Source organism: Pholis gunnellus (assembly GCF_910591455.1).
Source record: "Pholis gunnellus genome assembly, chromosome: 3".
Classification (NCBI taxonomy): domain Eukaryota; kingdom Metazoa; phylum Chordata; class Actinopteri; order Perciformes; family Pholidae; genus Pholis; species Pholis gunnellus.
In genome coordinates, this window is record NC_136529.1 from 22,998,076 (window position 1) to 23,009,594 (window position 11,519).

The following is an 11,519-nucleotide window of genomic DNA, read 5'->3' on the forward strand; positions in this document are numbered from 1 at the left end:
TCACAACCTGAGGTGCTGTTTGTAGCAATGACCTCTGCCCTCTTTCAAAAGACGCAAATTTAAATCACAATGTGCTCTTTGTTTTCACATTGGCTACGAGAACCTCATTGCCAGGCATCTGAACCTAATTCTGATTCCTGATAGTATTATTTCTGCGGCTAGCACACTCTCTCATGCACAAACGTGCACAAAGCTTTCCGACAAAGCCAAGACTGCCTTGTTGCGCCAACAACAAGACTTATTAATACTTCAAATTCAGCAGGCAGGTGCTCACCTTGTGCTGCGACCAGATAGCAGAAAAGCTTTGCTCCCAGCACTTTCTGTGATGATGTCCTCAAAGTTATTAGCATTTAAATGAGAAAAGAAAAGCATCGCATCTAGATATCACAGGGAAACTCTCGACAAGGTAAAAGTTGTTCAACAATTCAAGTGTTTAGAGAAGAAACTTTTCTCATCACCTGAGGTGAATGAATGTGAGTGAGTTAGTGACTCAGTTAAACAAGCAATTGAACAAATTAGGAGAGGAGGGAAGGGGGGGGGGTGGGATTTTCAGGCTCTCTGATCACACTTAGTGAAAGTATGCAACTCCTTGGAGCCGAAAATACAACTCGGTGCTTGAACCACCTTCCTTTTCCTCTACCTGCGGTTGGTGCATTTGAGCAACAGTTTCCTCTGTTGTTTTTGGCACCACATGGTGCTCCATACACTTCCCAGACTCTGCGGCCTCAACGGTACTTTACTGCCAGTCTGGCGGCCCCTCCCACCCCCGGGAACCACAACCCACAGAATGAAGGAAATGGCTTTGATTTCCTTCCACTTTTCACACATCAAGTGGGGAAGGGGACTAGGACCGTACGCTGGTCTTGACCGAGCTGGATAAACAAACTCACGCCACAGTGTGCGTGTGTGTGTGTGTGTGTGTGTGTGTGAGCGCATATGTATTTCTGTGTCGTTAAAATTGAGTGCGCGTGGGACACAATAAAATGTGTGTGTCGGGGAACAGGTGAGTACATTTTGCCCCACCGCTGCTCTACATCAGTGTTGACGTTATGTGAAAGGTAAATACTGTGTAATTGAATAAAATCACGAACCGAGACATCGGCCCGTGGAGAAATGGCCGACCCACTTTGAGATTCTCAATACGCCTCTGTTCTCCGAGGCTGGCTGTCTGGGGTCTTTTTTTGGCCGTCCCTGTAAAGTTGAGGGGCAAAATTTGAACAAATAATCCACCTACCCGAGTTTGAATGGTGATTTCATTCAGCAGAGGACTGGGTCTGATTATAAAAAAAAGAAACCCAAGTCCTCTAGGTGGGTCATGTATGATTCATACTTAGTATGCGTCATATTTCCTCTTCACACCAACCTTCTGGGAGGTACTGAACTAGGACAGAGTTTATGTTGTGCTGCTGGGACTCTTGGGAGAGGTAAAAACTGGATTACATCACGGAGTCACTGAAGTGTTTAGATACGCATGTAGGAGAAATCATTTTCACACATACAATGATTATGTATCAGAATCTGTAAAAGTAGTTATCTAGGAGGTCCTGCTACCATCCCAGGACAATATCACCATTCAAGACACATAAAAATAGGAGGGGCTCTGACAAGGTCTATTCTCTCACAGATTAGCTGCTGTACATGGCCTGATGCTACATGCCTCCTTACTTTGAATGGAGTATTTCACCAACAGGTCTATTTCTGCCCACTGAGTTTCTCTATTCCTTATATGAAAGCGTTTGAATGTGGCCCAAGATCAGCTAATCTTTTATGTAATTTTTCAATACATCGATTATTCGACCACTAAATGACTAAACACAGTTTGTTTAAAATAGTTTGACACTTTGGGATATACATTTAATCACTTTCCTGTTTGGAGTTAGATGAGAACAATGATACCACTGAACTGAAATGATTCTTTCTAATGGCCATCAGGGGGCAACTCCTCTGGTTGCAAAAATAAGTCAAATTGTATGAGATTTATGAGGTTATGGTCTTAATCGCTAGTTTCAAGTCTTATTCAATACAGCATGATGTCCATTTATGAGTCAAATAGAGTAAAATTAGATGATAAAGCAGGGTATGCTACAGGGAGTGGCGGTCGATACCATGCTGTTGTCCAGTTTGGGAATTGTCGGTGTTTTTGTCTTTGAATTTTAACCCCTTCACAGTGTTATTCAGCATTCAGTTGTCCCTAGCTTCACCCACTTGTGTCACTTCTGGTTGCAAAATAGCAATATGTGGACGGCCAGAAAGCAAACAATACAATATATAACATGTTTAGTAAGGGGGCTATAGGTGCTGGTAGGCTGTTTTTGTTCCCTTTGGACCCAGCCAGGCTAGCTCTTTTCAGTCTTTATGCTAAGCTAAAATAACTGGCTGCTGGTCCAACATTCATATTAAATGCACGGATGTAAATAAATAATGATAAATAAATGATAACATACATAAATGAATAGTTGAAATAAATAGTTTTGTAATGTTTGTACATTATATTTGTACCTTTTAGGTGCATCTTTCATGTTCTAGTTTAGGTGGTTTCATTGTCAGATTCAGGTCATGGTCAGGTTATCCATTGTTTCTGAGATGAAGTGCTCCCTCATCTTGTGTTCAGATTAAAAACCTGACCACAAGATACCCGCTTTATTCCCACAGCTGTCAAACACTTACCAGAGCCCTTTTACACAACCACCACACTAATAAGTCTACCAGTCTTTCTGCCTCTGTCAGCAGCCCATGTAATGTGCCTCCTCTTCGGGTTGACAGCTCACCAAAAAGCAGACTTTCCTGTGCTCTGCCTAAAAGTTGAGAATCACAGTGGCTTTCTAGTGAGTTTGAAGAAAAGGAAGTGGAGTGGGAATGCATCTTCACAGAGAAGGTGGAGACCAGGGGAAATGAAAAACAATCTGTGCACCCTCTCCCATTGGCTTATCTAGTGGGCTGTTGACTTGGCACTGCTCTGCTTCACTGATGCTTCCTGAGGATGTCATGGGACTCCTATAGTGGGTAAGAGTGCAATACTTCCTCTAGGCTCTCGTTCACTTCCTGCCTTTTCGATAGGACACTGAGGTCATGGCCCCATCAAGCGAAACCATATTCAAGTCCTACTAATCTGGCTGAGCTCCCGACGTGTTTGCATTGGGGCTAAACACTGTGATCGCTGTTCAAACCTACTTGGCCAGTTGCACCATTGGCGCTTGTCATGATTTGATGATAGACATCATTAGCAGAGACAGGTGAGTTCAGACAAAGTACAATTACAAGTATCGAAATAGAAGCAGAGAGCGGATCCCTCAAATGTTCAACTACCAGACAATTACAGTGTCTGAAAGGAAAGCGAAGGAAGACCTGAACTTGAATGTTGCAAATATTTCAACACTGATCGAGTGAGTTTTTCCTTTTAATTCCAGTTCAATGAGGAGTGCACCAAAAATATCTCGAGGTAGAGTTTCACTCCTGGATGTGACTCAGTGTTCAGTAAACTCCTGACATTAATTGCCGCAAAAATTCTTCTTTTTTTTTTTTTTTTAAAAGGAGAGTATAGCATTGAAAAATCTTGCGCTCATCTCTACGTCCGATGACGTCCTCTCAAAGGAATTGAAGCGGTAAACCAGTGGAATGAACCCACAAACACGGTGCCACTTTTGTCTCCGGTGTCTCTATTTCCATGCCAACCATGTAAAGCCTGGCTGAAGTGTTGGGAGTTGCCACTGCTTGAGCTGAAGGGTTATCTTTAACTTTCTATGGGAACTAATCCTGCAAGCTCTCAATACTGGCCTGTACAACTATTGTTTCTGCAGAGACAGGATACTCCCTTCCTCTCCCACACCCTCACCCATTCCACCATGAAGCCACCCCCCCCCCCCTTTAGACTGTTCCAACTCATGTAAATAAAACTCGAAATATATATCATTATAATATTACATACTATTATTATCGATATCATTTTTCTTTCTACTGCAGCCAAGATAATTCTCACTTTCTGTAATGTACAAATGACACAGAGTTGTCTGTCTTTCATAGGTCCAGTCGTGACAGTAAATGCACCAGACAGTCAAAACACCCAACAAAGAGAAGTCCGGAAATCTCTGCAGTCTGTGTCTCTGTGTGACAATCTACATTGTCATGGGGAACCAAAAATTCACGGGTTGCAGCTACTTGAAGACGGAATATTACCCTTATGGCCCAATGGATTTTACGCTTCCAGAAGGTTATTGAAAGTCTTATTAACTAGTAATTATCATATCAGCCAGCGAAACCATGAAGGAAGGATGCTTTCGCTACCCTCCTTGCTTCCCCTTCCCCGCTGACGTTGGCCTCTTTCCTCTTTACCAGCTAACAGGACACCAGTGCCATGGTTACTGCTCTAATATTCAAGGGTGTGCCTTCCACACATTAGTGGGTGACTTGCATGCACACCACCCAATAGTGATGGAAACTTACATCCTTTTACAAATAGGATAAGCTCACACGACACGACATCCTAAGACCAATTATTCTCTCTTTTGTCAAAATGAAGTATGCTGACTCATGTTATCTCTCCGTTGCTGTGCTCCTGTGACTGAGATACAGTAGGTGTGAGCCTGAGGAAATAACAAAAACATGCATACGGGAGCTAGAGTATCACCCATAAATCTCTCAGCAAGACTTTATTAAAGACTGGCGGCAGAAAGGATATCTATATCCACCCTCAAAATGATCTTAGAAACCATCTCTGACTGTTTGAAAGGTGATTATACACTTGGATGTCCTTCAGCTCCAGTACAAGAACTCCACATTACCTCGGAGGACAGCATAGATAAATGCCTGCATGGGAGTTCTGAGGGTGACAGGAGACTTGGTAACATTGTACAGTAAAAACTCTCTATGCGAGGCACTTGTGTTGTCTGCTATAGCGCTGGAAGGGCTGTGGGCCCTGCATGTCTGGGCCGCTCTCAGTTTTGTAGACTACACAGCGCCAGCAGCACCAAAGGCCAAAGCCTGGATTGAATTTGTTTCTTTGGGAACTGAGTAACACTGTCAACATCATTAAACAATACACATACTTTAACAGTTTAGAGTTTGGATTTACCCTTAATCACTACAATACACTTTTGGGGGACTTTACACAAACACGATCAATCCTTTCTAATACATTAATCCTGAATTGTGTTTGGGTGTGAACTAAACCCACTGGGATTGCATGATGTCATGGGAGTGGCTGCTGGGCTGAACATCGTGTGCCCCTGGATGTCCTCAATAATCCTTCCTACACAAAAAGCAACAGGTGCCAAGAAAAGATCAGGCCTATATTATGTATTGTATCGTGTAGTAGTATGTGTAGTAATATGAGTAGTGTACACTATGTAATTACAAAATAAATAATGAATGCTATTCCAACATGTGTGTGCGCCCAAGCACTGCATGACCTGACGTGTCAACGTGAGCAGGTTTCATGAGAACTGGTGTTGAATCTTTTACACGTTATTCTCCAAAGTCTGCCCTACAGACAAAATTCGATACACTTCTTTTGTAACAGTGTGGCAACATAAATCTCAAAACCTGTTCAAATAAAAAACATCTGCAGGGATGGATACCACTACAGTTGGAAAATGTGTTATGCTTTCATTTTTTTTCTTCCTAATTTGGGTCAATTTCTATTCTTTTCCATGAACGACAGTAAAAAAAAAATAGTCACTGAAGGTTAGTTCAGACCCAGCACACAGCTGGAAAAGACATCATGATCAGATGTCATCTGCTCGTCTGCCGCAGATGTTTTGCCGAGTGCTCCAGGTGACAAAGTCATTAGGTTTTATGCCTCTCTAATTATTGATAGCGTTGAGTGTCACAGTGGATCATCCTCTACTTGGATGATATATGAGCAGGTTACGTGAAGGCCTTTGCTAAACACCATCTGTCATGTCCTTTAATAGTTTTCAATTCAGCGATGCCACAGCAACCCTGTTAGTAACGCGCTGTTTGAAACGACACTGGCTTTCACTTCTTTCAAAACACGATCTCGGAGACGTCATCAAACAGTTTACTCTGCGTGAACCTTTCGAACCGCAAACTGTTGTGGTTTCTAGGCTTGGCTGGATTTCTGTCCTTCCCTGAAACCCTTTGTGCTCTCCTTATTCGACCTATTGGCAGTGTCACCTCAAGAGGGTTTTCCAGCACGGATCTGCTCGCTGGCATCAAACATTAGCCCGATGCTCAAAAGACTTTTAGCGTGACTCACACACACACTCTTTCACCCACAGTGAGAAAATACTTTACTTCAAAGCGGCCCCTTTGGTTTTGCATAAGGAAAACATATTTGTGCAAATGCCTCAGGAGTTTATATCTAATTATGGTATACAGTGTGAGGGGAGCTTGAGGACAATGCGAGCATGTCACCCTGTCGGACTGGTGCCAGGTCATTAAAACAGGCCGCGGATGGAACACGCTCAAAAACACTACTTATTTTCAAGGGTGGATCTGTGGCTGTTTGCTCTCTGCAGGCGATATCGATGACAGGCAAACCATTCTTCATAGATGCTTCATAAAAAGAGAAAAAAAAGAGGGAGAACGTTGAAGTTGTCGCATGATTGATGAGCGGCTCACAGCAGCAGACTGGAGCCAATGGCTAAGCAAGTTGGCCATGGTTGGCATTAAATGGGAGGGAGGGGGGGTCAATGTTTGCATGTCTTGGGGTGGGAGTTTAAAATATCCGTCCCCGTTTGGACTGCAGTATGTAGAGCATCACTTTGAGATATGTGAATCAGGAATAGAGGACAGTGCCATTGTTATTGCTCCAATATAATAGTTTGCTATCTGGCTTAAATGTTAATACCACTGGCTTGTCTTTACTGGAAGTACTAAAGTAGGAAATGACCCACGACAGGAACGTGTTAGCGAATGCCCCCGGGGCACAAAGGCTTTTTCCCTCTCGAATAAGAAAGGATGAAAGGATCTTTTGTCGGGCTTTGAGGTAACAATTCTGGCCACGGAAGGACTCCTTACCTTGTAGCATCAGAAGTTTTCTCGTGAGAAAATACCTGCAGGGATGCATGCAAATGGTGAGTAATTGGAGGGCTGTCCCTACTTAGCAGGCGAGGAAAGGTAATGAGAGAATATATAGCGGAGGGAGGAAAACACCACCTGCAGCTAAAACCTGCAGCTCTCAGATAGAGAGTGAGGGAATGTAGCGTGGAGCAGGTGATCAGATAATCCCCCTATCCCAGCATGCAGCCCGGCAGCGCACTCAAGTATTAGCAAGCACCTCTCCCATGGAGGTCTGGATGGTGACACACAGGTCAGCGATGAGAGAGGGGAGATAGAGATTAAACACAATGTCTCACAACAAAAGAGGTGCAAGAGATGGACATATTTTGACAAAACCGCACCACTTTGTGTTTTTCCTTTTGTTTCTTACTGCTGGAGAAATAACTGCATGGTTGGTATCGGTGTGTGATTGTTGGTGTTTCATTTAGCGGTGAAATTCAGTCACGCTGGTTTCATCTTCGAAAAAAGAAGAGGATAAAAATACTACTATTGTTATTTGTTATACTGATACAGTTCAGTTAAACCAGATATAATAATGCATTATCTATAATAAGAATGCATAATACAAAACTAAGAGTCTACAGACACGATAGCAGCTCTGTGATGCTGGAGATACGTCAGGTTCACACTGGATGTCGAAGCGCCGCGCCGGCATTCAGTTCAGTAAACTTAAGATATTAAAGTGAATCAACAACTGTTTAGTTGCACTGATACTCATTACAGTCACATCTACTTTTCATTTACTTTTGCTCCTATTAGCACAAAGTTACTGATAAACTATTACTTGATTGGTTCCACTAAATTACTGTATGATGTTTTACATTTTACCAAATTTTTCATTGCATTTGGACCAGTTGGTGTTGAGACTTTTCACACAAAACCAAAAATTGTTATCTTGTGGTGGTACTCGAGGAAACATTTGATTTCATCCTCTGATGACCATGAATGTATCAACAATATCATGGAAACCCATACAACAAGTTATTTATGTCAGAACCTGTAGACTGAGATTATCCTATAGAATATTGAGTGGCTAAAATCAAGTCATCATAAATATTTTGGATCCAACCGGAAGTTAAAATATTGGCAGCAGATTATAGATTTCAGATTTGGTCAATTATAACCTGACTTGCTGATCAAACTGAACACCCCACGATATTAAACATGCCCTAATTATTTACCTGAGTGCTGTTACAAAAAAACATTTACTCCTGTCATTCACTGAAAAAGAATTTCCCTCAGTTTACAGAAACAAACCCATCCATCATGTATCCGCCTGAGCTAACAAACACTTTCAAACGTCATCAGAGGTTGTAGTGGGCATACTGCTCAGCGACCTCTGACCTGGCCTGATGTGATTTACACAGCTAATACTTGACAGAAGTTCTGCTCTCTTTGACCCGACTTTTTCTCTCCCTCTTTGTTTCTTTCTTCCTCTTTCTAATGCACATTCATGCAAACGCACATGCTCACAACCTCACACAGACCCCCTCCCATTGCATACACACACAAACATGCATACACACACTAATTTGATCACTACCTGTACCTCACCCCCAAGGCTTTCCTGCTGTGGGTATTTACATCACAAGCAGCTGCAGGACACTGGTGGTCCATTGACGGGGAAATGTGCCCGTCACAGGGAAAGGGTGTATAATTAACAGCAGCACACAGATCAGTTAAAGCGTCTTTCTGCTGCCTCTAGGTGTTTGGCTTGTTTGTTGGCTTCTACATATATGCATGTATGTGCCATGTCTGTTGTTGTATTATTAAGGTGAATTTCATTTGAAGAGGCAATAAAGTGAAGTGAAGTTAAAGTTGGCACAGGAATAGAATGTTCTTCTTACTGGCCATCAACTTAGACCTTTGGCTTGAAGAGCTGTGTGGCCATGAAACATATACTGAATCCATGGCCAGCGCTGGCATTTCCCCCGATCAATTGGTTAAGATTTGTTAAAACTACTGGGATTTTATTTGATTTCATGTACTTTGTCCGTTCAGTGATCCAATAGGCCCAGCATCATTACTGCTCTTTGAAACACCAATGAACATAAATATAATCCTGATTTCCCCACGAGGGTCCTGATGCAGGATGACAATCGCCAAAACTGTCCAATGAACGAGTTACCTTTCAGTCTGTTTACTTTCTGTTTACTCCTTTTGGTTCGTTTGTAAAAAGGTAATTGTGAAAAAAAGAACTTTGTCCATGGCAGGTTAGGTGAGTTGGAGCTGAGGAAATGCCACTCTTCGATTCAGACTAACATGGAGATGGAAGAAGGGAAAATGAATAAACCAGATTGAAATTCTCCAGCCGTGCACTGTTGCTCTCCGGAGAGCAACCAAGCAAAAGGAATATCTGATAAAAACAGAGAAGAGAACCAGGCAAAGAAACTTTGGGCTGTGAATTATTGAGGCATTTTGAGGTTGCATGGGCATAGGATTGTGTTTATGCAGCAGTTTCATGTGGGAGACCTCATAAATGAAAGCGTATATGCAGCAATGTAGTAATACATGGAATCTGAAGGTGTGATGTGGAGTTAACAACGTCAAATTTAAATCTCTCATAATCCAGTTATTGGGGATGCACCGATCCAACTTCTTCAGTCCCGACACTGATACCTATAAGATTTGGGTGTCGGACGACACAGAGCACTGATCCTGTACCAGTGTTAACTTAATAAGTTGTATGCCTCACTGTGTGGAAGTGACTGGGATCATTTTTCATGTATATGGCAATCTCAGGCCTCTATTGTTTCTATTTTAACATAGTTATCCCTCATTTAATTTGCTTTGTTGAATTTGTGAGCCTCTATGTTGCATGTCTTGTTAGTACTTGACAATGTAGTATAAGAGTCTCCTGAATGATGATACTACTTATATTAATATTCTCACTTCTTTCATTGTTTATAACCTTGTAAATTGAATATTATATTCCGTTTTTAGGTTTACTTTGTAACATCTGCCTCTTGGGACTACAGATGAAGAATAGCCTCTTGGCTAAACTCTAGCGCATTTACAGCAATGTTTTTATCAATGTGCACGTGTCCCTTATCAAATAAACCAATAAATAAATAAACTTTGTAAATCAAAATGTATACAAATAAAATGTATAGATATACTTTTCCTGAGTTGTAATCCATTATTAAAATAAACCAGCAACTTGGTTTTCAAATCTTTAAAAAGGAACAAGAATTACAATTCAAGTGTAAACTCTTTTAATGCAGCAACAAATTGGTCTAACTACCTTAACTGTCACGGGTGCCCCACGTCAGCATTGTTATCGGCACATCCCGACCAGTTATACCTCCAATTCTGCACCACATTTCAAAGCCATACTTTTGGCTCATGAATAACAAGATGAAGTTAATAAAAGTCAGTTTGATCGCAACCTCCGTCCTGTGATAGTTCACCAGGCGTGAAGAGTCAAAGCTTTCATTTTTTTGATGCTTTGAGTTGGATTTCTGAGGCGGTGTGGCCTTCGCACAGTTCCATGTGGAGAGTAATAGAAAAATTGGTGATGAGTATGTGGTATCCATGGTGACAACCGGGTAGTCAAAGGAAGGGATTCTCTGCCAGCATTGTGCGTCTAGACCAGGCGAGTGTCTCCAGTTGGGTGAAGCGAGTCTGGCGCGTCTCGCTTTCATGTGCTAGATCAGAGCCATGCTAATGTTACTTTCAGCAGCATTAGCAGCACTCATCTCAGCCTTGCTTTAATTGCCCGAGTGTCCATAGCAACCGGTGATTGTGAATAACACGGTAGGCTTTTTTTGGGGGGGGGTTTATGAGACCAATGTCAAAATCAGCAGGTCACTAAACCTGCTGCCTCTTGTATTGAGATTTTAAGAAACCGGATTAAGAAAACAGCTTTAGTGTCATTGGTTGAATTTAACTGAAACTGCAGTTTGTTTATTTTGCAAGAAACCTTTTTTCCTTTTTTTTGTGTCAGAAGCATCAGAGTGTTTTTCTTTTTTATAATTATTTCATACATTTTTGAGCAGCTACTTCACTCACCACTGATTCGAGCATTGTTGCACTGTTCAAAAGATTCTACAGCTATCTCACGTTGCAAGTGCTGCTACTACAGGATCACATTAAATTATACATGAATTATTAATGGTAGATTGAAAAAAAATGTGTTAAACCAGGAAAGGTAGTTAAAAAAATACACCTTTAAAAAGGAGAGACATCAGAGAGGTTTTGAAGGGTTAAATCTCCTGCTCTATAAATCTCACGGTAGACCTATGGTTCTGTACATGTGATTTACGTGGCATCAGTTCAACACAACTCCACAGTCTGTCCTGACATGAACACGTTACAGTCCTCCTAATACTAATTTACAGCTTTGTTTTCCCTCTCATAAACGGCTATTATTCACAACCCTGTCATCTCAGCAACCTGCCAATCCTGACCATGAGCAGACATGTCCAAGAGCAGCATTGACGTTCATGATCAGGATGCCTAAATGTGTGAGTGAGAGATACCAGTAGATGCGTGGCTAC